General features: G+C 36.3%; 1 protein-coding gene across 3 annotated transcripts in view; it reads left to right on the top strand.

Moving 5' to 3' along the window:
- The first annotated feature begins 4,723 nt into the window (after positions 1-4,723).
- Positions 4,724-26,960, top strand: part of slif (cationic amino acid transporter slimfast) — a 40,916-nt gene continuing 18,679 nt past the window's right edge. Inside the window, exons 1-2 of one of the 3 annotated variants that reach the window (XM_069503635.1) lie at positions 4,724-4,893; positions 10,453-10,549. The gene's annotated coding sequence lies outside the window, so the exon portion shown is untranslated. Of the gene's footprint in view, positions 4,894-10,452; positions 10,550-25,122; positions 25,220-26,960 lie in introns of those variants that run through there. The other 2 variants (XM_034976517.2, XM_069503636.1) reach the window with 2 other exon arrangements.

Below are 26,960 nucleotides of genomic sequence, written 5' to 3'. Positions count from 1 at the left end.
GTTGGACATAGGCCTTCCCTAAAGAGCGCCATCACACCCGGTCCTCAGCCTTCCTCATCCAGCCACTTCGCCGCCAGCCTCTTTATATCGTCGGTCCATCGTGCTGGAGGGCGTCCCACACTACGCTTGCTTAAACGCGGTCTCCACTCAAGGAGTTTCCGGCTCCAACGGCCATCGCCTCTACGACAGGCCTGACCTGCCCACTGCCACTTCAGCTTGCTAATAGTTTGGGCTATGTCAGTGACCCTGGGTCTCCTGCGGATCTCCTCATTTCGGATCTTATCCCTCAGGGAAACTCCTAACATAGCCCGAGCATATCAAGTAGATATTTAGTTACAAATAGAATAGAATAGATTTTTACTGAAACTTACCTTCACAACTGCTTTTGAATCATCAAAATGATTTGCATGCCGTTCCTAGCGACAATAACCAGCAAGAAACTCGGTGGTTGCTCTTTTTAAATGTTCAATTTACAATAATATTATGCCTTTAATATACTTAGGTATTGTTTATGCAATTGTCACATATTATGCCATCAAAGGACTCACGAAGACAACTCCAACGAAGCCAAAGTATTGTCTTATCAGGAGTTGTTACAGTCTAAAGCAGCCCTAAGTGCGCGTTTCGCGTTTATCATACATAGCTTTAATATCTATTAGTAACGAGAATAATTAGTATTTAGGTACCGTAGGTAGGTTATTTACCTAAGTACTGCCGGCTTAGTGTCCGATCTATTGGAGATACATGTCCACGTGTATTTTATTTAAAACATAGTACCTAAGTTAGTACCTAGTTACTTTGAGCACTAAATATCGTTACCTTGTATAAGTTAGTGTTTGTATAAGAATCTCTAATCTGCCGTTTCTATCCCGACCCATTGCCGATCCACTACTGAGTACAGGTTTCAGAATGAATAGGGTTTTAGGTCATAATCCACCACGCTGACCAACTGCAGATTGGCAGATTTTATACACCTTTGGGAACTTTAGGAATTCTCAAGCATTCAGGTGTAATAATATGTATGTAGGTTGCAAACGCATCAAATTAGAAGAAAGGTGATCTAATGCAAAATTATGAAATATTATTAAAACAATAGTATGAAATTTCGTTATAATTACCTACTGTTAGTCCATAAGTTTTGGTTGAAACACATCTACACCAACGCATCCTTGTCCCCGTTAGCCGTATCCCCGTTAACGGGGACATCGGGATTTGAATAAAATTATTAAAAACTTATCCCGTTGTCCCCGTTGTCATTTTCGTTTAAGGGGGACATCGGGATTTGAATTAAATTATTGAAAATCTATCCCGTTTTCTCCGTTCCCTATTCCCCTTCAACGGGGACTGCGTCTAACCATCAATTTAAACCACCAACAAATAAAAGATATATTTCACAGGTTTATTCACGTTTTCCTTCACCGATAAAGCAAGTCATATTTAATTGCTTAAAACGCACATAGTCTTTTTCGTCGTAACTTGGCAGAGTGGCCGTGGTGATCATCACGAAGTGACGTTTTTGGGGGCAGATGTTAAACGCCTCAGGACTCAGGAGCATTCGCCACTTCTCTCTGCTGGACGATTGTCTGGTACATTCGTGGGCACCGCCCACAGCGTCATTTGGTCGGTCCATCGCATAGGCGACCTTCCTAGCCCTCTGGTACCACCTTGCCCTGCATTACAAGACGCACATACAGAAAATAATGTACATCGACCTTTAAATGAGATTTCGGCTTTGTAGAGCGTTGACTTTGTCACTCATACTATGTCACTTTTTGCCGGTCTCAACGACAGAGACAATGCTCTACAAAACCGTTATCTTTCTAAAGGTTGTAATGATAATGATAATCGTACATTATCATTATCATTACAAACATCAGTTTATACTAGACGGAAATCGTAATTCAGGTTTACGCTTAAGATAATATTTTATTCCTGCATAGAAATCACAAGCAATTTTAAAACCAAAAAAAATTATTATTAAAATTTTACAGGCGGTTTTGGTAACTCGGAATTCTCTCAGATACAACGTATCATTTTCTTCCGTTGCATTTGTTTGAGAGTTTTTGACTACCTCCCTGACGCAATGCTGAGTTCAATTTTTCACGAAGATCCAAACTTTATAGTCGCTGATCGTTTCTCCCTGTGTTAGGAGCAGTGTGCAAAGAAACTTTCAGCTTTTATAAAATAACGAAGGTCTGGCCCTCACTGGCTCTTTTATTTGTAAGAACTGGCATGGCTACCCTACCATATTTGTCACAAGCACTTGACCCAGCGGGCCGATTACCGTAAACTGACATGTCACATCGCAATAGAAATATCCTTAAGAATCGTGATCGTTACAATTGATAAATTTGCTACCCAGATTTCAGGAATTTTCAGGATTTTCGTACGTCCGAATGAAAAAAACGGAACACTTATAAGAACACGCGTGTGTCTGTTATACGGAACACTCACGCGAGTTAAACTCGCACTTGTCCGGTTTTTTTTAGAAGTCGCTGCGACAGCACAAATTTAAGTTTGTTCAAGGTTTAACCAACCATGAAGACGACCTCCAAATGTCGGAAATTGGTACCTACTACCTATCAGGTAATTATATACTTTAATTTAATAATAATGGCTGCTATACTTATACTGTGGTTACTACTATAGCTAATGGTGACGCAATGAGAACACAATAGAGTAGAAACATTGTTTAATAATACTTAATATACAAGAATTTTTAAAAACTAGTCGGGTGCGTGGGTGCGCGGACCACTGAAGTGGTCCGCGAGCATGCAGCGTTAGTTTTTCAAAATGTGGACTTTATTTGCCATACATTTTCTATGGAAAAATAAATTCCGCCATCTTGAATTTTTTTTCTATTCGTCGAGTAGACCTTCGGATCTTGATCATCTTTTGCCAAGAAACTACTCTTCCATCTTTTATACTCTCCGAGATAGACACCGACGAAGTTTGTATGGAGGCCTTTTCTTTTGTCGCCATTTTGAATTTTTTTTCAGCTCATTGGCAATTGGATGACGCATCGAATGTCATTTGCTCAAGCACCCCCCACCTATCTTCAATACCTTAAGCGTGCTCTTCACTTGTCTCCGAAATCCTCAATCATCAGCTCTCTCCTTATTTTTGTTCCGAATGAAAATAAATTTTTTTCATACATAAATGTTCAGGAGAGGTGATCAATGAGTGAGTCAGTCAGTCAATCAGTGAATCAGCACGAACAGCTATATATAATACTAGCTGATCCCCGCGGCTTCGCCCGCGTAGATTTAGGTTTTTAAAGATCCCGTATAGCCTATGTCACTCAGGAATAATGTAGCTTTCTACTGGTGAAAGAATTTTTAAAATCGGTTCAGTAGTTCTAAAGATTACCCCCTACAAACAAACTTAACGACATTACCTCTTTATATATAAAATACAACGGGCCGTGCAGCAGAAATCGTAATATTTTAATTTCGCCATAACTTCAAAACCAAACGTCCAATTTTAATCATTCAATGACCAAATATTATCTCCATAAACTGTTCTTAGTGATGAAATCATTTATTTTGATAAGGATTAATAGCATGAGTAAAATAAACGCGTTTAAATGTAGTCCAAAAAAAATTCAAGATTTTTAAATAAAAAAATGGTTGCTGTGCCTCACTCGACATAGATGGGTATAGTGTGTCGCGGACTTTTTTGTAGATATTTATAAGATCTACAATTAATTAAAACATTTTATGGTTCTATCTTTTATAGTTTAGGCAGCGTACGCAAAATAAGTAACTTTTCTGGTAGATTTTTTACACCTTGTGTCCGAAAAACCCAAATATCTTACGGAACCCTATTTTTTTCCAAAATAAAATATAGCCTATGTTACTCTTGGATAATGTAGCTTTCGAATGGTGAAAGAATTTTTAAAATCGGTCCAGTAGTTTTTGAGCCTATTCAGTACAAACAAACAAACAAACAAACAAACAAACAAACAAACAAAGTTTTCCTCTTTATAATATTAGTGTAGATCAGTGATCTATAATACACATTTTCATACTTTATCCACAGTGATGTGTCGGCTAGCTTTTCACGGCCTATCCATTTAACCGATTTTCACGAATTTTTGTCCAGAAATTCATACTTCATTTTACCCTAACACCGAATCTGATCAATCAAGTGTTCCGTACCATCGTACACGAAATAACACTTTTTATTAGGGTTCCGGTACCTCAAAAGGAAAAAAGGGAACCCTTATAGAATCACGTCGTTGTCTATCTGTCAAGAAACCTACAGGGTAGGTACTTCCCGGTGACCTAGAATCATGAAATTTGGCAGGTATGTAAGTCTTATAGCACACGTAAGGGGAAAAATCCGAAAACCGATGTGTTCATGAACAAATATTAGTATTTAAAATTTTCAAAGTATGATAACTATATCAAGGGGGGTATCATATGAAAGGGCTTTACTTGTACATTCTAAAACAGATTTTTATTTATTTTTATGCATGACAGTTTTTGATTTATCGCGCAAAATGTCGAAAAAATATGACTGTAAAACCCTTGGTGCGCGAGTCTGACTCGCACTTGGCAGGTTTTTTTTTTAAACTAGGTAGGTACGACGTGGACGAATTCTACTGTGGGTACCTACTTATTATACCAAAATAATGCAACAACCAACAACTGTCTCTTGGCAGGTTGGTATAGAAAATTGGTTTCGTACACCTACTATACTTACTTGTTAGTAACCTCCTTGGCTGCGCGCGCGCCGGTCGCGGTTCGATCAAGACAAAGATGGCCGCACGCGTGTAACCGATTTGAAAATCGAATTTTCAGTTTTTTAACAGTTTAAGTTTGACAAAGAAAGTTGTGTGTTTTTTTTGTGGATTCGAGTTGTGAGTGGATTTTAAACCGAAAAGGAAAGGTAAGTTTATTAAAGAAAAGTTAAACTTGCCAATAGGTAGGCAGTTATTTCTTTAATTGAAAATGTTACACTATACCTGAAGCTAGCCTAATCTAATTACTGTACAAATCATGCCCGCGCGTAATGGTGCCAAGAATACCTACTGAGGTACAGTATTTTCGCGCTGGACAGCCAAGCTGGTCCTTTGCGCAAAAAATGAGCCAGCTAGTTTCAGATAGAAATACCCGGCTAAGTTTGTTATGGATGTGGACCTTCTCAAGGGCGCGTTTGGAACCCTCGTACCTCTAGTTTTAAGTTTATGTACCTACTTAATTAATTACTACCTAACGACTTTTTAAACGTAGTAGGTAGGTACCTAGTTAGGTAGAATAGTAAGTAAGAACCTACTTTAGAAAAATGATACGAAATTAAAATTGTGAGCGTTTTTTTTCCGAAAAGTAGTACCTAATATTGTTGCGAATGTTTCTTTTTAACCGACTTCAAAAAAGGAGGAGGTTCTCAATTCGTCGGAATCTTTTTTTTTATTTTATTTTTTATGTATGTTCCCCGATTACTCGAAGACGCCTGGACCGATTTTGAAAATTCTTTTTTTGTTTGAAAGCGTATACTTTAAAATTGGTCCCATTTAAATTTGGTGAAGATCTGATGAACATCTTCGAAGATAGATACTGGAACTCCTCAACGGATAAGAGTAAATTGCTCGCGATCAGTGTAATAGCTTAGTAAACAGTAGATTTTTAACCAGTCATAGCATAATTCCATGGTGCCACTAAAAATTGTGACATAATTTTTATAAAAACCGACTTCGATACACAAACACTAAAAATTGAAAAATAATTTAATTTATTACCGAATATATTATGTATACAAGAGTTAATATAGTTCCATAATAATATTTTTTGGGGTCGGTGCCAATGAGGTGCCATTGTGGAGTCTCATAAAAATATGAAGTCTAGACGATTCGCGCAGCTAAAGCTTATTGGCACCGGCACCAAAAAGTATTATTATGGAACTATATTAACTCTTGTATACATAATATATTCGGTAATAAATTAAATTATTTTTCAATTTTTAGTGTTTGTGTATCAAAGTCGGTTTTTATTTTTTTTGGAAAAAAATTATTATACTTACTAATAGTAAGGTAGGTACTTTGTTTGTTTTTTGTGTACCTTCACAATTGAATTATTATCAAAAAATAATTATATACTTAGTAGGTAATTAAATACAAGTAGACAAATAGTTATAACGGTATCCGGATAACCAAACCCTAGGTTTTATCTTCTGGTGATTTAAACACAACTTTCAAAAAAATAAACATTTTCTTTCTTTCAAGTTTACCTAATCATTAGGTTATTTTTATTTATTTATTTATTTTACACTTTATTGCACACAACACAAAGTAAAAATTGAAAAAACACAATACAGGATCTTAATCTTATAGCTGTAGCATGCAAAGGCGGCCTTATCGCTAAAGCGATCTCTTCTAGGCAACCTTTGACGAAAGGAATCACCTTGTCTAGGTTACCTACAACAAAGAGTAGGTAAGCATTAAATCAGTACCCTTATTATAAATGCGAAAGTGTGTTTGTTTGTTGGTTTGTCCTTCAATCACGTCGCAACAGTGCAATGGATTGACGTGATTTTTTGCACAGGTATAAAGAAAGACCTGGAGAGTGACATAGGCTACTTTTATCCCGGAAAATCAAAGAGTTCCCACGGGATTTTTAAAAACCTAATTGCACGCGGACAAAGTCGCGGGCATCAGCTAGTAGTTAGATAAACACTACATTGTTAGGTTAGGTACAGATAGTCGGTCAACACTCGAGAGCCTGTCGGTTTATCTTTCAGGGACTTACAGTTGTCCTGAACAAATCCACGACTATCAAGATAATATCGTACTTATGATATGACAAACTCGACAAACTATATTCTATCATATTTTCATAGCCCTTCTCGTACTGAGTCTCCTACCCGTGCTCTGTAGTGAACCAGCTATGGGCTGATCTGTGATCATGATGATGATCCATCGTTTCTTGTGTCACCGTATAGTATAGGCACATGAGTAGATATCCCTATAGGCTATACTCGTGTGGTGGTTACCTAATCAATTTTCTAGAAATGTTCGAATATCTAGAATCTAGAAATTATCTTACTTTTTAGGGCGCCGTACCCGAAATTTTCACATTCTGTAAAAATTTCAACTGTCTACCTATTCACGAGATGCAGCCCGCTAACAGACAGACGGACACATTTTCGCATTTACAATATTAGTATGGTTGGATAAGTTGCAATAATATGAGTAACCCGGGACCTATAAAAAAGGTATTTTACCTTTTCGAAATCGAGCATCGAAATAGGATAATAAATATTGTAAATTAATATTTCGATGTAAAAATTACCCAAATAAGGTAACTCGGTATTAAAAACTACCGCTTCAGCGAGATGTTGTAAAAAACCAGTCTAGTGCGAGTCGGACTCACTCAGGAAGGGATCCGTACCATCCTATAATACAAGAAATAGAAGTTTTTCATTTTCATAGCAGCCATTTTGAAAATTTTTATGTTTTGTTGTAGCGGCAATAGAAATACACATTTTATGGAAATTTCAACTAGCTTCGATTCACGAGATAAGTGGGTAAGTACAGCCCGCTGACAGACAGACGGATGGACGGACGGACGGACGGACGGACGGACAGCGCAGTCTTAGTACAACAGTACGCAGCAGAAAATAATGTACATCGCCCTTTAGAAAGAGGTTTCGGCTTTGTACAGCGTCCCTATCCCTCATACTCTATGTGACGTTTTGTCGGTGTCAACGACAGAGACAACACTCTACAAAACCGCTATCTCTTTCTAAAGGTCGATGTACCTACTTTATTTTCTGTCGCGTACTGTACTAGCTGTGATTGCCTAGCCTAGGACGTCCGCCTTTATTAAATATCACTTGCTTTAACGGTGAAGGAAAACATCGTGAGGAAACCTGCATGCCATGTTCTCCATAATATTGTGCTCAAAGGTGTGTGAAGTCTACCAATCCGCACATGGCCAGCGTGGTAGACTATGGCCAAAACCATTCTCACTCTGAGCCGACTATGGGTTGAGCACCTTTCGGGTACGGAACTCTGAAAACATTTTTTGCTCATTACAGGATGTTGTCAAAACAAGAATTCTTGAACCGGTTGTTTGTATGTTTACGACTTGTGCACTTACAAACTGCAGTTTTGATATTTCGGGTAGGTAGGTATGTGTTATAAAAAGTCGTGAAAGTCGTGGTCTAACCCAGCGGCTAAGATATCTCAACAAATCGAGAGTCGAGGGAGAGTCGACCGGACGTCGAGTGGGTTTTTTTTCAGAGGTAGGTTGAGATGGCAATCGGAGTGTGAGGCGGGGGGACGCCCCGTACACCCGCACTTGGTTAGCGGGGGGGGCTGTGCGGGTGTGCGAGGCTTTCCCTCCCCGATTGCGATCTCCACCTGTCGCGTACTAAGCCTATTTTATAGCATAAAAATTTTGTACAAAAAAATAAAAACAGACTTACTGTTGTGTACTAAACGATACACAAACACTAAAAATTGAAAAATAATTTAATTTATTACCGAATATATTATGTATACAAGAGTTTATATAGTTCCATAATAATACTTTTTGGTGCCGGTGCCAATTAGCTTTAGCTGCGCGAATCGTCTAGACTTCATATTTTTATGAGACTCCACAATGGCACCTCATTGGCACCGACCCCTAAAAATATTATTATGGAACTATATTAACTCTTCTATACATAATAATATATTCGGTAATAAATTAAATTATTTTTCAATTTTTAGTGTTTGTGTATCGAAGTCGGTTTTTATTTTTTTTGTAAAAAAAAATTATTTCACAATTTTTAGTGGCCCCATGGAATTATGCTATGACTGGTTAAAAATCTACTGTTTACTAAGCTATTACACTGATCGCGAGCAATTTACTCTTATCCGTTGAGGAGTTCCAGTATCTATCTTCGAAGATGTTCATCAGATCTTCACTAAATTTAAATGGGACCAACTTTGAAGTATACCCTTTCAAACAAAAAAAGAATTTTCAAAATCAGTCCAGGCGTCTTCGAGTAATCGGGGAACATACATAAAAAAAAAAAAAAGATTCCGACGAATTGAGAACCTCCTCCTTTTTTTGAAGTCGGTTAAAAAAGGGAGAGAGTGTTAGCAAATCAGAGATAATTGCCACACTGTCAGCTGTCAAGGTTTTATGCTAGACAAACAGAACCTGTAGGCCTGCAGATTAATAATTTTATCTGTAACAAGGGTTATCTTCCCACTAGCGACCCGCCCCGGCTTCGCACGGGTAGTTTAATACAATTTTCGTAGGGATCTCTAATTATTTTTGAAAATAAAATATAACCTCAGGAATAATACAGCTTTCTATTAATGAAAGAATTTTCAAAAGCTAGGTTCTGAATTATTTTTTTTGAAAATAGAAATGCATATTTAAAAGAAAAGTCAGTAGTTCCAGGGATTACTCCCTACAAACAAACTTACAAACTTTAGCTCTTTGTAATATTAGTAGAGATAAAAAAAATTGATTTTAGTTCACCATGTAAACCGACATAGTGAATAGTTTTGCTTAATTAAGTATAATAAACTTACTTGCCTTGGACAAGAAGAATGTCGCAACATTTTATTACTAGAAGTAAATAGGTACCACTGCATAACGTTGCTATATCTATTAAAACTGGTTAAGTGCGAGTCGGAGTCGCACAAGAAGGGTTCCGTACCATCGTTCCGCAGTGGTGAGCGCTGTGGTCTTAATAGTGGGAGGTCCCGGGTTCGATTCCTGGCAGGGGTTTGGAATTTTATAATTTCTAAATTTCTGGTCTGGTCTGGTGGGAGGCCTCGGCCGTGGCTAGTTACCACCCTACCGGCAAAGCCGTGCCGCCAAGCGATTTAGCGTTCCGGTACGATGCCGTGTAGAAACCAAAGGGGTATGGGTTTAATAAAAACTGCCATACCCCTTCCAGGTTAGCCCGCTATCATCTTAGACTGCATCATCACTTACCTCCAGGTGAGATTGCAGTCAAGGGCTAACTTGTATCTAAATTAAAAAAAAAAAAGTACGCGAAAGGTCGAGATGGCAAGCGTGGTATGAGGTGGAGGGACGCCCCGCACACCCGCACGTTACCCGCGGGGGTTGTGCGAGCTGCGCCATCTCAACCTGTCGCGTACTATATAGGTACATGTTAATTTCTCAACCATCATCATGATGATGACGGGTTACTACTGCACTTTTGGATTTGGATTTTGAATCTGCTGATTTAGGAATTGCCGATGGTGATTTTTTTAAAAAGAATATTAGCCAAATTAATTGCTGACTAATATTCCCCTTTCCCCTCCAATTAAGCGTAAAGCATGTACTAGGAGTAGGTATGACAATAGTGCAACGGGTGGGATTTGAACCGGCGACCTTTCGGTTTTTAGTCCGCTCATTTAACCCTTGAGCTATCAAGGCTCTTAGCTCTTAGATTGATAATTAAAGGTACGCTTAGAATAATTAATTATCTCTGGCTTAGATACCAAGCAACAAGGGGGTGTGCGGGTGTGCGGGGTTGTGCGGGGCGTTCCCACCCGTAGTACCTGTCACGTACTATATATCATACCTACTTTGTAGTAAGTATATTTTCGTACCACTTGCTCAAAAAAGTGACATTCAATGCCACAAAAAGCGAACATAACAATAGTCATTTTTAATCTGTTGAAAACAGGGAAAGAAAATTGTACTGAATTTCATTCATCCCCTAGGGAGAGAATGTGATTTAAATTTGGAATACTTAGGTACCGAAATTTATACTGCACTTTTTATTTCTTTTTTTATTCATTTATTCAGATACAAGATAGCCCTTGACTGCAATCTCACCTAATGGTATGTGACGATGCAGTCTAAGGTGGGAGGGGGCTAACCTGGGAGGAATATGGCAGTTTTTATTAAACCCATACACCTTTGGTTTCTACACGGCATCATACCGGAACGCTAAATTGCTTGGCTTTGCCGTTAGGGTGGTAACTAGCCACGGCCGAGGCCTCCCACCAGACAAACAGACTACATCTGTGTTTACACCATTGAGTTTGTATATAAAGCATTATACATCTTTTTGAAAAAGGAATACGCATTTATTATGCAGTTATGATTATTAAATAAAATTACAAAAACCGACGAGGCCGTATGAGCTTGATGCCTTTGCTTTTCCGACAAAAAATATTAGTCTAGGAATTTGCCGCGTTTTTGTTTTCTTCAAATAGGTAGGTACATAAACGTTAAGTTTATTTTAATTTATTTTTATAAATAAGTTAATGTTCTAAAAATACGTTTAATAAATGCTTATCTCATATTATTATTGTGTTAATTTTTTCGCAAATGGTACCAAAAGTAGAGTATTTACCTCGGTGATAAAGCTGTCTTAGTCTTGGGTGAACTTAAATCCCTCGCTACACTCAGGACTCGTCTTAAATCCCTCGCTTCGCTCGTGATTTAAGTTTTTAACACCCTCGCTACGCTCGGGAGTAAACCTCGAGTCCTTCGTTACGCTCGCGATTTAAATCGTCACCCGCGACAGAAGACACTGCTTTATCCCCTTGGTTAATAATCTACTATTGTATACTAGACAGTATAACTGTATACTTTGTAGCAACTTTATAGTATATTTTTAGAACAGTTGCAACTTGCGACCTGTTCTCTTGTGCCTTTTCCATAAAATAAAATGATTCTCAAGGAAATCAAACATTGGCAAATAAAGTGTGTTACTTTTCCTACGACTGCTGTCTGCTTAGCATAACAACTTTCTACCGGCCAGCGAAGTTGCTCTCAGGATATGTTTTGCTAGTTGAGGATTGCACATGACTCATGACTAACCGTGTTTAACCGACTTCAAAAAAGGAGAAGATTCTCAATTCGTCGGATTTTTATTAATTTTTGGGGTTCCGTACCTACCTCAAAAGGAAAAACGGAAGCCTTATAGGATCACTTTGTTTTCTGTCTGTCTATCTATCTGTCTGTTTGTCAAGAAACCTACAGGGTACTTCCTGTTGACCTAGAATCATGAAATTTGGCAGGTAGGTAGGTCTTATAGCAGACATTAGAGGAAAAACCTGAAAACTGAATTTGTGGTTACATTACACAAAAAAAAAATTGTGGTCATGAAGTAATAATTCCTATTTTCAATTTTTTAAGTAAGATAACTACATATATCAAGTGGGCTATCATATGAAAGGGCTTCACCTGTGCATTCTAAAACAGATTTTTATTTATTTTTATTCAACATAATTTTGAATTATCGTGCAAAATTCGTTCTTTTTAAATATGCCGCTCTTTTTCAGTCTTCTTTCGCTAGCCAGACTCTAGTTTACAAGGTATTCAAACAACGACACATATTTCTTATTTAAAGGTTTTACGTAATATAACACTGATAACCGTGGCCGTGGCGTCCAACGTGTGGTCCAACCACGTGAACCACAAATTACCTAGTAAGATAAGACGTAAGGTAGGTATTTACATTATTTGAAGCGGAGTTATAGTTATTTATGCATTCTAAATTATTTGACAGGTTTAGTCTTTTTAGGGTTTGAGGTACGGAACCCTAAAAAGACTAAACCTGTCAAAAAATTCGTAAAAGTTCACTAGCCTTCCTGAATTGCAAGAACTGTAACTGCAAGTAAAACGAAACAGACTGACGAACCAATCGCACTTCGTAAAACCACATCATCGTATAGGCATTTGTTGCATTTTCAACATTTTTAGGGTTCCGTACCTCAAAAGGAAAAACGGAACCCTTATAGGATCACTTTGTTGTCTGTCTGTCAGTCTGTCAAGAAACCTACAGGGTACTTCCCATTGACCTAGAAACATGAAATTTGGCAGGTTTTAGCCAAACCTGCCAAATAATGTCAGCTATAAGCCAGGTCTTATAGCTGACATTTGGAGAAAAATCTGAAAACCGTGAATTTAGGGTTAGATCACACAAAAAAATTAAATTGTGGTCATGAACTAATAATTAGTATTTTCAACTTTCGAAGTGAGTGACTATATCAAGTGGGGTATCATATGAAAGGTCTTCACCTGTACATTCTAAAACAGATTTTTATTCATTTTTATGCATCATGGTTTTTGAATTATCGTGCAAAATGTCGAAAAAATACGACTGTAGCACGGAACCCTCGTTGCGCGAGCCTGACTCGCACTAGGCTGGTTTTTTATTAGTGTAGTTAGTAATAATAAATTATACTTAGTTGTAGGTACATGAAATTGTGCCACGATAGCCACTAGGAAGGGAAGGTGAACCAGTTTTATGAAACGTACACTTTAAACTATTTATCTCAAAGTTACTTCATGTGTTTAATTAAAAATGTAAGGTTAAAGACCAAGAGGCTAGAAAAAACCGGCCAAGTGAGAGTCAGACTCGCGCACCGAGGGTTCCGTACCTACTGCTACAGTTGTATTTTTTCGACATTTTGCGCGATAACTCAAGAACTTTTATGCAAAAAAATAAAATAAAAATCAGTTTTAGAATGTACATGTAAAGCCCTTTCATATGATATCCCACTTGGTGTAGTCATCTCATTCATATACTTAGTTCATGCACATTTTAATTTGTTTTTTGCAAAAAAAACTAGTTTAATACATAATATTTTGAATGAAATCATAATAAATATTCATTTGGCACAATCAATTAGGTACTTTTATATCTGTGGCATACCAACCTATTAAGTGTTAACTGCCTATTAATTAATATTTTATGTAAGTGATAAAAAGAAATGTATATAAGGCTCTCAAACTGTGATATTCTAGCCTTATATCACCTGCATTCTCATGAATCAATTGTTATTTATTTATTTATATTATACCGTATTCTAATATAACTAGATTCTTAACATATATATTTAACTTGTTGTTAATTGCTAATTATTGTAAGCTATCAACATTAAATACCACGTGTACGTATTATGTGGTATTTTTGACGACCTCCGTAGGGCTGTGGTCTTATTAGTCGGAGGTCCCGGATTCGACTCCTGGCAGGGATTTGGAATTTTACAATTTCTAAAATGTCTGGTCTGGTCGCGTCAACGCGACAGGTCGAAATGGCAAACGGGAAGGGAACGCCCCGCACACCCGCACGGCCTCGCGCTGACCCGGTACGGGATAGCGCGGGTAACGTGCGGGTATGCGGAGCGTCCCCCGCTTCATGCCCCGATTGCCATGTCGACCTGTCCCGGACTATAGGTATCGTCTTGATGGTCTTGACAGTAGGTGTTAATAGGAAAATACACTTCCCTCTGGCCAACGGCCGCCGCGCTATTCCTGTCTGGGAGGAAATCGTCCCACTTCCCATCTGAAATCCCATCTGACATAACATCCTCCACAGACTGACAATTACAATGATAACCCCGATATCGTCTTACACACCTGCAGACTGAAATGGGCGGGAGCGGAGGCGAACCTATCTATTTTGATAACAACTCAAAGTAAACTATTTATTTACTTTAAACAGGTATCTAGTTACTAGTAGATAATAACGAGAGCGAGCGCTCTTGTATCAAGAATATCGGGAATAAACCTAAATGGAGGTAGCACAGCAAACAAAACACTCGTCAAACTTAGATAATATAAGTTTTTTATATCAGCCCCCCAATTGTGTAAATATTCTGCCTTTTGATTGGCTGTGAAAAAATGTAAACAGCGAATCAACCAATCAAAGGGCAGAATTTTTTGACGATTACGATAACGATGAATACGTTTTTCGTACACAATCGGGGGGCTGATATATTTTGTAAGGGGCTTTTACAGGTGACCTACCTACATATTCTAAATTCAAAATAAAATATTCTTATTCTTATTCTTATATATGCCAGCCCCATCGTTACAAATTATATTAAAATCAAACTAGGTAGGTACATAGTGAAACCTAATACTATAACAATTTGCGAGAATCACTAACAAATTCATAAACTTTCATTGCTGAAATGCTCAAATGATAATGCTTTGAGCTTCTATAGCTCAAATGGTAAAGGAGTGGACCGAAAACCGAAAGGTCGACGGGTCAAACCTTGCCCGTTGCACTATTGCCGTACGGCGTACCTACTCCTAACACAAGCTTGACGCTTAGTTGGAGAGGAAAAGGGAATATTAGTCATTTAACATGGCTAATATTCTTTAAAAAAATGCAAAGCGTACGATTTTGACTTACATTTAAAAAAAACTTATTAAATATAGTGCATTCAAACTAAACTGGGGTGATTCCACTTGAGACCGTCATTAGCATTAACAATAGGATTGCATTCAACATTTAAGTAAACAATAGGGGTAATAACAATAAACCAAACACTCATAGAGCGCATTCATTTTTAAAGGAGCCGGTTCAACCTCATAGTGTTTATACTTTGAATTCACCCGCCACTACTTAATAAGTAAATGTAAAGTGATGTTGACTAATTGGCTACTCACCCTTAATTATGATCAGACTGAACAACTTCTAAAATTTTAAATATAAATTCTTACATTACACTCACACTTTACAACACACACACCCATACACCTACACTTTTTATATTATTAACTTACCTACTTGTTGCATGTTAATTTGTTCTTCAATTTTTAGCTCTTACTTTGATTAATCTAATGAATGTAATATTTAATGTTTTGTATTATTATTTATTTTTTTGTAATCTCTAGCAAATAGTTATATTTAGACTTTAATCAATTATGTGTCAAGTTTCAGTACTCCAGGGATGGGCGATAGAATTGCGACGCAGTGTTTCATCTTTGCAGTTCTATCAATTGTGTTGTTTTTGTTTACACATATTATTTTACTGATTATTAATTATTATAGTGGTTTTGTAAATTAATTGATTGTGTACCAAGTGATTAATAAACAAATTCTAATTCTAATTCTAATCCTATTGTTATTGTTAATGACGGTCTCAAGTGGAATCACGCCAGTTTATTTTGAATGCACTATCTATAATTCAAAAATGAATCACTAAATGTTGGTCATCGCAAATCTCGAGAACAGCTGAACCGATTTCGCTAATTCTTTTTTTATAATATTCCTTGAAGTACGAGGATAGTTCTTACGGAGAGAAAAAATCTGAATCGACTGTTAGGTGGAACGAAGTTCGCCAGGGCAGCTAGTACCTAATAAATAATAATCGATTTCGCAAATGTGGCAATGCCATCACCATGTTGGGTGTTTCGGTGTTGAGGAGATCCGGTCCTTCACCAAAAATAACATTTATTGCCATCTTTATCACTTTGACCTTATAATGGTAGTTCTTGATAAACATTAACCAACATCTTTTCCTTTTAAGCTTTTTATTTATGAGTTTCAATGAATTATAAATCTGATTTTTTGTTCTTTTTATTTATTTTTACCTTGTATTATTTTATTAAGGTGACCTCCGTGACGGATTAATTAGAAGATACGTTCGGCTTTGCTCGAGGGGAATTTTTGAAAATCAGTGAAGGGGGAATTCCCAAAAACCCTGAAACACGTATTTTATTATTTTACTACTTTTTTATTTTTACTCGAAAACCCAAATTTAATCCATACTAATAATACGAATTTTAATCCATACTAATATTATAAATGCGAAAGTGTGTCTGTCTATCTGTCCGTCTGTCAGCTAGCTTTTCACGGCCCATCCGTTTAACCGATTTTGACGACATTTGGTTCAGTGATAGCTTGCATCCCAGGGAAGGACAGGCTACTTTTTATCCCAGAACATCCACGGGATTTTAAAAACCTAAATCCACGCGGACGACGTCGCAGGCATTTTATTTTATTTTATTTTTATTGAAAAGGTTCGCTAGCGATTTTTACAAAAATGATCTTAAATTACATAAAGTTAAATTACATGACGTTGTATGTAAAATCATTTGAAAGCAAACACTACATGCACATTCACACAATTTACATGGAACAATTATTATTAATCATATAAGTAAAATAATACAAAAAGTAGCTAAAACTTTCCGAAATAGTGAAAACACAAAAAACAAAAATTATTCAAGGTGCAATGGTAATTGAATAAATCTAAAACTATAGTAAAGTTAACCTAGGAGTAAGAATAGTTAAAAAAAATGTTTAAAAAGTTATAGATATTTCTACGATTAATAAGTAGGTACACAGAGAACGTTTAGTTTGATCATCATCTAGTAGATTATACTATTTAGTAGAACTTGAAGAGTAACGGTCATTTTTAAACCTTTCTAAAAAATCTAATAATTCTGAAAATATATTCTTTATGGACCCTTCTCATTCTGATTAGTAGATGCGATGCGATGGGTTGATCATGATGATGATGATTTCTAGTAAAGTAGGGCGTTCGTCGCTATGCTGCATCAGCGTTGATCTACTCAAAATCATGCTGGCACTGCAATATATTAAGTATCAACTTGCAATTTACCGAAGGTCCGATATTACCCACCAGAACTTCCGTACCTACTACATTATATGATTACTAGGTAGGTAGTTCATATTATTTTGTATACGAAAGTGTTAGACACACTTTCGTATCTGTCTTTTACCTTTTCACTGGCCATTAAGCTAGGTAGGTAACTGTTGAGCAGGAAACATTGAATGTCAAATTCGGTCATTGCCACTATCTTGTAGGTATCTAGTCGTGTAGACGCAGAGCCTTTCATTACAGCCTTGCAAATACAATCATCATCGTCTGTGTTTATTTATCTACAGCCTTGCATAAATAGGTATCTACTAGGTATCAACACAAAATATTGTATAGTTAAAGTGCGATAAGGCTCTCTTGGCACTTGAATGACATTAACAGGGGGGCGCTGTTGGAGAACAAACGCTTAGACACTTGACGGCAACGTTAGTTCCGATTTTCGCCACGCGCCAAGATAGCCTTGTCGCACTGTAAGTACTACAGTCCCATTGGCACCCTTTGGATACGGAATCCTAATAATACCTACCAACTCACAATAGTGTAGGTATTTCACACCAAGCGAGAAAAAATCTAAAAACACATAAACAAGATAATATTGGCAATAAGCAATCGAAAAATGTCAATTCACTTGTTTATCTGTCACACACATCTCATAAACCTAAAAAAAGCGGGTAGCGTTTTCGCGGCAAAGTTTGAAATGCATTTTTGTTGCACAATATCGATAGAATGATTTTTGTGAAGTCATTGGTAGTTTACTATCACCTTAGGGTCAAAATTAAGATCAAAAAAGGGTAAAATTTTAAATAAATAAATGATAAAAAAGATTTAATTTAATTTATTTTAGTTTTAATTTAATGTTTTTTTTTTTTAGATTTAAGTTTATTAATAGTTTATTTCTTAACCATTGATAATAAAATTCAATAAATAAATTTAAAAAAAGGGTAAAATGCCCTATTTAACTAGTTCAATGATTAAAGTTGAAGACTTTCACTATTTCCATGTTCTCGCAGCATCTTCTGAAAAATGTTATTTGCTAAATTTTCTTCTTTCACGAGATAACACGCGGAATGCAAATAAATAATTATTAAATGATACGATTGTGAGACAAAGTATATTTTTTATGAGCGACAATTTAAGCCTTGTTCTCATTTTTTTTAACATGAACTAATTTACATTTTGCCTGTCGAACAAAACGGGTAGGTAAGTATTTGTTTTACGTCATGTAATAAGAAAGTCTGTGATATAATATCTCAATTAATAATATTATAGTTAGGTATAATAATTGTTACATAAAATACACGCTGCCCAGTTTTATTGTAGGTTTTTATTAATTTTGATTAATTATTACTTTATTATTTAACTAGCTTATTCCCGCAACTTGGTCCGCGTGGCCGTGGACAGTGGACTACACAAAGGAGGATGGGCATATTGGTAGTTGGTACCCATGTCCAATAAGATGAGTCATACACTGCTGGATCGCTCTTTTTAAATAAAATAGACAATTATATGACGACAAGCCTGAATTAGTTGTCCATTTTGAAATATATTATGCTTTAGAAGAGATATTCGATTAAAAATAAATTAAATCCGGTTCAGCTTGACCAATTTTGATAATTTTTATTTATATTTGAAGCTAAAAAAATATATATAACGATTAAAATCACATCGAAAACGCTCCAGTAGTTTTAAAGTTAGAAGTTATTTTTAAAAATAATTTGGAATTTGATCTTCTCATTAGATTAGAATTTGCTTTTGCTTCCGGATGGGAGTATCTTTTGGCCTTCGTGTTTTTGTGTTTTTATTTAAACATAAATTAAGTACCTACCTACCTACTTATTGTGGCATAATTGGGTATTTTCCTACTTTTAAATTTGATAAATATTATTACTTTATTATACTTCATGCTTCGTACTCGAGATTATATGAACTAGGTAGTATACGCATAGATAGTAGATACCGTCCACTTAATTGAGATTTTTATAAAATATATTTTTGAAAAAAGATTTGATTGATATAATGTCATCCTGACGCCCGTACGCCTTACTCATTCGCTTTTTAGTGCGCTACCGTTCCACTACGCCTTCGCCTATTTTATCTTAAAAAGGGATATTTAAAGTGATATTTAAACTGTAAAAAAGGTAAACAAATAACGTTTTTACAATGCCTAAACGAAAGGGTGATAAATGTGAATATATTAAGAAGAAAATTAAACGATTAGAAACGAAATTACGACGAAAACAGCGCCGACCCTACAAACGTAATTATAAATACTCGGATGATTCTGACTCGTCATCGATTTCACATACATCCATCATACATCCCAAAATGCACCGATGGATTATCAAGGTAAGGTTGGATATTACGACTGTGTTTATTAGTGCTCGAGAAATGTGTCGTGGTCAGATTATTGACAGACGCGGCTCGGATGTTTTCCGATAGTCTTCACACTGACTCTGTCACAAGGAGAAAATATTATGTATTATACTAAGAAAGAGCTTCAGGATCAGCTACAAAATACAAAGATTGACAAGTTTTTTTTCGGTGAGAACCTTTTCGAAACGTTGAAGTCGGCAAAAGCCATTAAATCAGGAACAGATTTTGCACCCAAGATATTTCAAAATAAGAAACTCTCGCAAAACACATCTTATCTTCAATATTTATACGAGATACATGATATAATTAACCCTTGAGCAGGGACACAGTATTGTGGACAGTTCGTGCTTTTGTATTGGGGCTGTTTCTTACTGTTTATTGTACTCGTGATAGCTAATAAACCTGACCTGAGTGAAAGTGTTTTCTTACGAAACACACAGTATTGTGGGCAGTACTTGCTTTTGCATTGGGACTGTTTCTTACTGTTTATCAGTATTGTGGGCAGTACTTGCTTTTGCATTGGGACTGTTTCTTACTGTTTATTTTACTCGTGATAGCTAATAAACCTGAACAAATGAGTTTTCTTACGAAACACACAGTATTGTGGACAGTACTTGCTTTTGCATTGGGACTGTTTCTTACTGTTTATTTTACTCGTGATAGCTAATAAACCTGAACAAATGAGTTTTCTTACGAAACACACAGTATTGTGGACAGTACTTGCTTATGCATTGGGACTGTTTCTTACTGTTTATTTGTCAGTTTGTGGGCAGTTCTTGCTTTTGCATTGGGACTGCTTCTTACTGCATATGATTAACTTAAGGAGGAGTCTATTTCAACTATAAGAAATAGTATGCGGACAGTACGAGAAGAAATAGCTGTGTATCAAAATCAGCACATCATTTTTTGTTTACTGAACGTCTTTATACGTCGTTTAATTACATGTATTTTACATGTTGATTTTAGACATCATGGAGGTTGCTGACAATGATTACGTCACGCCAATCTTAGATGGAGTTTCAGAACAGGAGCCGGAACTAACCCCGGTACTTCGAGTGCGGTTCTATCCAATCAGGGAGCTGCGCCGAAACTTCCTCCGGAGCGTGGTTCTTCGGGAGATCTATTGGAAATACCCATGGCTGAAAACTCTGGACTTAATAGTGAGTTAATGGATATTCTGGGTATAGAACCAACTACAGATAAAAACATGGTAAGGAAATACAAAAAGAAAGAAAAAATTAGCTCTTAGATTGCAACATTGGACCACTGTGGGTCTAACAAGGGAACAGCGTAAGGAGCTAAATGAAAGATATTTAACTCCTGAAAATTCCAAGCTGATAGATCCACCAATATTAAACGAAGAGCTTAAAGCAGCTCTTTCATATACTTGCTATAGCAAAATGCAATAAAGCAATAGGAAACAAACAAGCTAATACGTGTCTTCGGCTATTAGTTGTTTAGGAGAAGCCATCACGCTGTTATTATCCTCAAAAGAGAGAAATACTACTTTGCTCAAATGCTGCAAGAAGTTTAAACTGGAAGGGTCAGGGTCCGGCTCGCAGGCCGACGGAACCTCGACACGCAGTCGACAAGACTACTGCTCGAAGCAGTCACAGAATCCACAGCAGCGAACGAGCTACAAACATCGTTCAATATGGTAAAACCTGCTGGTAGCTAGGCTATCTTTATTCTATAAGGAATGCTCTATGATAACTAACGGCCCTATGGTGGTTCTTTTATACATCAAGGGTTACAAAATTCATTTTTCACGAACACTAAACAGTACCTCCTAGTAACCGTCTATATTCTAGCAAAGAAAGAGTACATTTTATGGATGCTATTAGTAATTTAATAGCTTTGGGCGGTATTTCAAAATGTGAAGCTAGATCGGACCAATAGTTGTCTAGCATTTTTTTAAATACCTAAGCCAAATGGGAAGATGCGCTTTATTTTAAATTTAAAGACGTTAAATAAATTTATAGATACGAGTCATTTCAAGAAGACTTAAGAACTTTACTAAAATTAATATCAAAAGATAGTTTTATGTGCACAATAGAGTTAAAGGATGCATACTTTTTAATAAAGATACATGAGGATGATCGAAAGTATCTCAGGTTCCAGTTTAATGACTCTATTTATGAATTTAGGATCCTACCTTTCGACTTAAATACTGCTCCTTTTGTCTTCACTAAAGTTATGAAACCCGTAATAAAATTATTGAGCACATGCGGACACTAGTCCACTATATACTTAGATGATATTTGTCTTATTGGCAACGACTATGTAACTTGTTCTCAAAACTGACAACAAATTAGCAACTTGCTTACGAATCTGGGTTTCATTATAAATATTGAGAAAAGTAATTTAAATACATCTAAAACTTGCATGTTTTTAGGATATAGTTGACACAGAAAATTTTCAGGTCACATTACTGAAAGAAAAAGTTAATATAATCAAAGTAGAAATCATAAAATGTCTAAGATAAAACGATGTAAAATTAGAATGTTTGCTAGTTTTGCTGGTTTATTGGTTTTTACCTGCCCTGCTGTTCAGTACGATTGGCTTTACACCAAAACTTTTTGAAAGATCTAAGTACCTTAGTTTAAATAAATAAAAATAAAAATTGTAATGATTATGAAAATTTCATGAATATACCAAATACCTACATTAAGACATACATACACACATACAGTTTGAATGGTGGGATCGTACTATTGACCACCCAGTATGTAAAATTACAATAGATAACTATGACCTGGAAATTTTCTCTGATGCCTCAACGACTGGGAGGGGTATTGCCTGTGGAGATCAGGGAGCTAGTGGCTTATGGAGTGAAGATTAACGTAATCGTCATATTAATTACATATTTGGAAATTTTAGCTGTTTTCATTGGTCTAAAAATATTTGCCAGAGAACTATTTGACACACAGATCCTCCTTCGTATTGATAATACCACGGCAATTTCATACGTTAATCGAATGGGAGGTATTCAATTTCTACATTTGATAAAGGTTACTAAACAGCTTTGGCAATGGTGTGAAAGCAGAAAATTGTAGGTTTTCGCTTCATATATTAATTAGCTCGTCGAAGAACTTTGAAGCAGACCAAGAATCTAGGCGTACGCATCCGGATATTGAATGGCAACTTGCAGATTACTCTTATAGACAAATTATATTCAAGTTTGGTTCACCAAACATAGATTTATTTGCAAGTCGATTAAATAATAAATGTCAGAGATTCGTCTCATGGCACAGAGAGCCAGATGCGTACGCAGTAAATGCTTTTACTATCTCATGGACTAACCTTTATTTTTATGCATTTCCTCCATTTACTATGATTTTGAAATAGTTGCGTAAAACTATTTCTGATAATGCCAAGGGTATAATGATTGTTCCATACTGGCCTAGCCAGCTATGGTATCTACTGTTTAAAGACCTTTGTGTCAGAAATGTTAATGTTTTAAGCTGACGATGGATTAATCTTATTAAATGATTGCAGTCGCCCCCACATACGCGACTCAATTTCCCTGGTGGCAGGAATCTTATCCGCGAGGCGAGGATTCGAAGAACTGTTCCAGATTCATCTTTGGGTATCGTTATGAGCTCCTTGTCAGAGAACACTTACTTATAAACAGTATGAAGGGTGCTACAAAAAGTGGTTCATTTATTGTAATCAAAATAATTTGAATATGTATGAAGTATCAATCCCTGATGTTATTGCTTTTTCAACTACGATATATAATCAGGGTGCTCCATATGGGATATTAAATTCATATCGGTCAGCGTTGATTAATTGTGAAAGATTTTCTGAGAACGAGGATATCAAAAGATTTTTTAATCGTTTCGTTTCGTTCTAGACCGCCGTGAGCAAAGTATGATGATGCTTGGGATACGTCGTTGGTCTTAAATTACCACAACTTATATTCCAATCAAATCTTAAATCTTTAAACAATTTCTAAAAAATGAGTTACGCTTTTAGCACTCGTAACTGCACAAAGAATGCAAACATTATCAAAAATAGAAGTTTGTAACATCAGTATATCTCCATCAGATATCAAAATAAAAATCCCGGATTTTATTAAAACATTTAGGGTTGGAACAAACTAACCCTTATTAGTCATTCCATTTTTTGAAGAAAAACCACAGATTAGTCCGGGAAGGACAATGATTGTATACCTTGAAATTACTAAATCACTTCGGGAGAATGCAGATCCCTAATTATTTATTAGTTTTAAAAAAGCCTCATAAGTCGGTTGGTTCACGAACTTTATCACGTTGGATAAGAATACCCTGAACCAAAGCGGAATTGATACTTCTACGTTTACTGCTCATAGCACCCGGCATGCTGCCACATCTGCTGCGTAAAGGTCAGGTGTTTCAGTGGATCAAATAATGAAAACTGCAGGCTGGAGCTCAAGTTCCCAAACGTTTGCTAACTTTCATAATGATTGTTTTAGCAGAGCTATTATGAATGATTCAATAGAAACAAAAATTGTTACAAATGATTCATATTACTCAATAACATTGTTTATAATTAGAGGAACATTTATGGTTTGGTAAATTATAATAAAAAAATTATAACATTTTCTTGTAACCATACGCTTCCTCATATTTTACGAGTCTTATCTCTAAAAGTCTACCTAGTTCATATAATCTCGAGTACGAAGCATGAAGTATAATTACTGATTAAACGAACTTACCTGTAAGTGAAGTTCTATCATAATTATACGAAGGCTTCGTACGAAGAGATTATAACCCTCCCACCCTCACGCTACGCGTTTACCCTGAATCGTAAAATATGAGGCGAATTGTTGGCTAAACTCTAAACTAAATGAGTAAGGCGTACGGGCGTCAGGATGACATTATATCAATCAAATCTTTTTTCAAAAATATATTTTATAAAAATCTCAATTAAGTGGACGGTATCTACTATCTATGCGTATACTACCTAGTTCATATAATCTCTTCGTACGAAGCCTTCGTATAATTATGATAGAACTTCACTTACAGGTAAGTTCGTTTAATCAGTAATTATAAACTAGCATAAAAATAATGACGTACGCTGAATAAAAATATTAAAATCCAACAAAGATTTACAAAGTTACAGGTAATTTTGGAGTGGGAGGGTCTTCTATCCCTCTCTAATCTGTCTGTCTAATCAGAAATATTTAAATGCCTATAACTTTTTTGTTATTTGATCGATTTAATTAGTTTTTTCAGTTTACGTTTCATTATTTTTATCCTAGTTTATAATAAAGTAATAAAAAAATTGGAGTCAAATACCCCATTATGTATCCATAACTTTACCGCCAATGGTTATCATTGTGTCTGTGTTTACCGCGCTTATTGCGGCTGTAACATAATCAGATCAAACAAATGCTCTGCCAAGTCACTTTCCGTTTACCTTTGTCACTGTTTAGTTTCTTGTCACTGTTTGGTAACTTGTCACGCCGTGATTTTTAATTTTTTCCCCGTTTTATTTTATTGTTTATTGTGACTGGATATTTTGACTGTGAGTATTACTAACTTTACCTTAAACGTGTCTGAAAACCTGAGATTAAAATTTAGGTTTTGCGTATTCCTTCTCATAGATTCTGCTTTCTGAATCTGGTGGATAAAAAGGTTGCAATGCAGTGTGGTGGATAAAAAGGTTGCAATGCAGTGTGGTGGATAAAAAGGTTGCAATGCCGTGTGGTGGATAAAAAGGTTGCAATGCAGTGTGGTGGATAAAAAGGTTGCAATGCAAAACAGTGTGACCCGATGAGGATTTTTTTTTGATGATTTAGGAAAAGTATTTTTGAGAGAAAAATACTAAATATATGTTTGCAAAGTAACTAATTATATTATATTATAATTATATTAAAACTAATAAATCAATAAAGTATGTCTAATGTAAAATTGTTTGTAAAATTTTCGCACCCCAAATCTTATTCATTTACGCCCAAGATTTACGTCCAAAGTTGACATAAATTTAGTGTTAAAATAGGAATATTTCGAGCGTCATAACTTTAACATCAATATTTTTCAATGTCTTATATTATATCAATAAATCTAGATAATGGCAAGACAACCCGATATTTTAATACTTAGTTTTGAGCGTACAATATCAAATAATGTAGTAATCACCCTCTTACGTTGTATGAAGCACCGAACTGCGCCCTTCTTCATTTTCATTTAAGTAGGTAGGTAGGTACTTAAACAATAGTAAAATATAAGGTGGTTGTCAGTAGTCACGCAGCACGCTTGTCTGGCGTGTACTGTAACCAGGTAGGTACCTAACACATAAATATTATGTTATTATAGTAATTATGAATAAATTCTGCACGATTTACGAATGAGTTCGATGACTCTCAATAAGGATCTTGAATAATTATTCAGTTGTTCAAGTATTCAACTATAGTCCGCGACAGGTAGAGATGGCAATGGGGGACGGGGGTATGAGGACGAGGGACGCCCCGCACACCCGCACGTCATCCGCGCTCGCCCGCACCGCCCGTGCGGGTGTGCGGGGCGTTCCCTCCCCGATTGCTATTTCAACTTGTCGCGTACTATTGGTGCCTATTATGGGTATTTTTTACGCATTTTCATGGTTCCGTACCCGAAGGCTGCCAACGACGGGACCCTATTACCACAGCTTTACGACATAAGTACTCTTGTACGGAACCCTTTCTGTGCGAGTCTGACTAGCACTTGACCAATTTTTGTTTTCATTACACCGATTTCAGTATACCGTGTCAACAACAAAAGCGGATTTTAAGTTGTAAGATTGACGCTGCGCCTCCGCTCCGCTCCACCCCACTCTGTAGGTGTGCATTGTGCCTAACAAAGCAGCGATTGTGAGCTATGAACACGGTTGTTTGAGTTAATGTAGTTATCTCAATCGGATTACTAAAGAATGACGGATTATAATATTATTCTCGTATTGTTCAATGTTTGTTTAAACAATTAATGTCATTCTCAACTCATTGTTTATTATAACTGATATGCTTTACTGTGCACAAACCAGTTCCTAATATAGACAGCAGAGGTTTAGAATTAGGAGTGAACTGAAATATAAAATAACTAGCTTATGCTCGCGACTTCGTCCGCGTTGACTACACAAATTTCAAACTCCTATTTCACCCTCTTTAGGGGTTGAATTTTCAAAAATCCTTTCTTAGCGGATGCCTACGTCATAATAGCTATTTGCATGCCAAACAGCCCGATCCGTCCAGTAGTTTGAGCTGTGCGTTGATAGATCAGTCAGTCAGTTA

The sequence above is a fragment of the Maniola hyperantus genome, chromosome 15, assembly GCF_902806685.2.
Source record: "Maniola hyperantus chromosome 15, iAphHyp1.2, whole genome shotgun sequence".
In the NCBI taxonomy this organism is placed as follows: Eukaryota; Metazoa; Arthropoda; class Insecta; order Lepidoptera; family Nymphalidae; genus Maniola; species Maniola hyperantus.
Note: the sequence above shows the minus strand (reverse complement) of the source record. Positions and strands in the feature narration are given on the sequence as shown.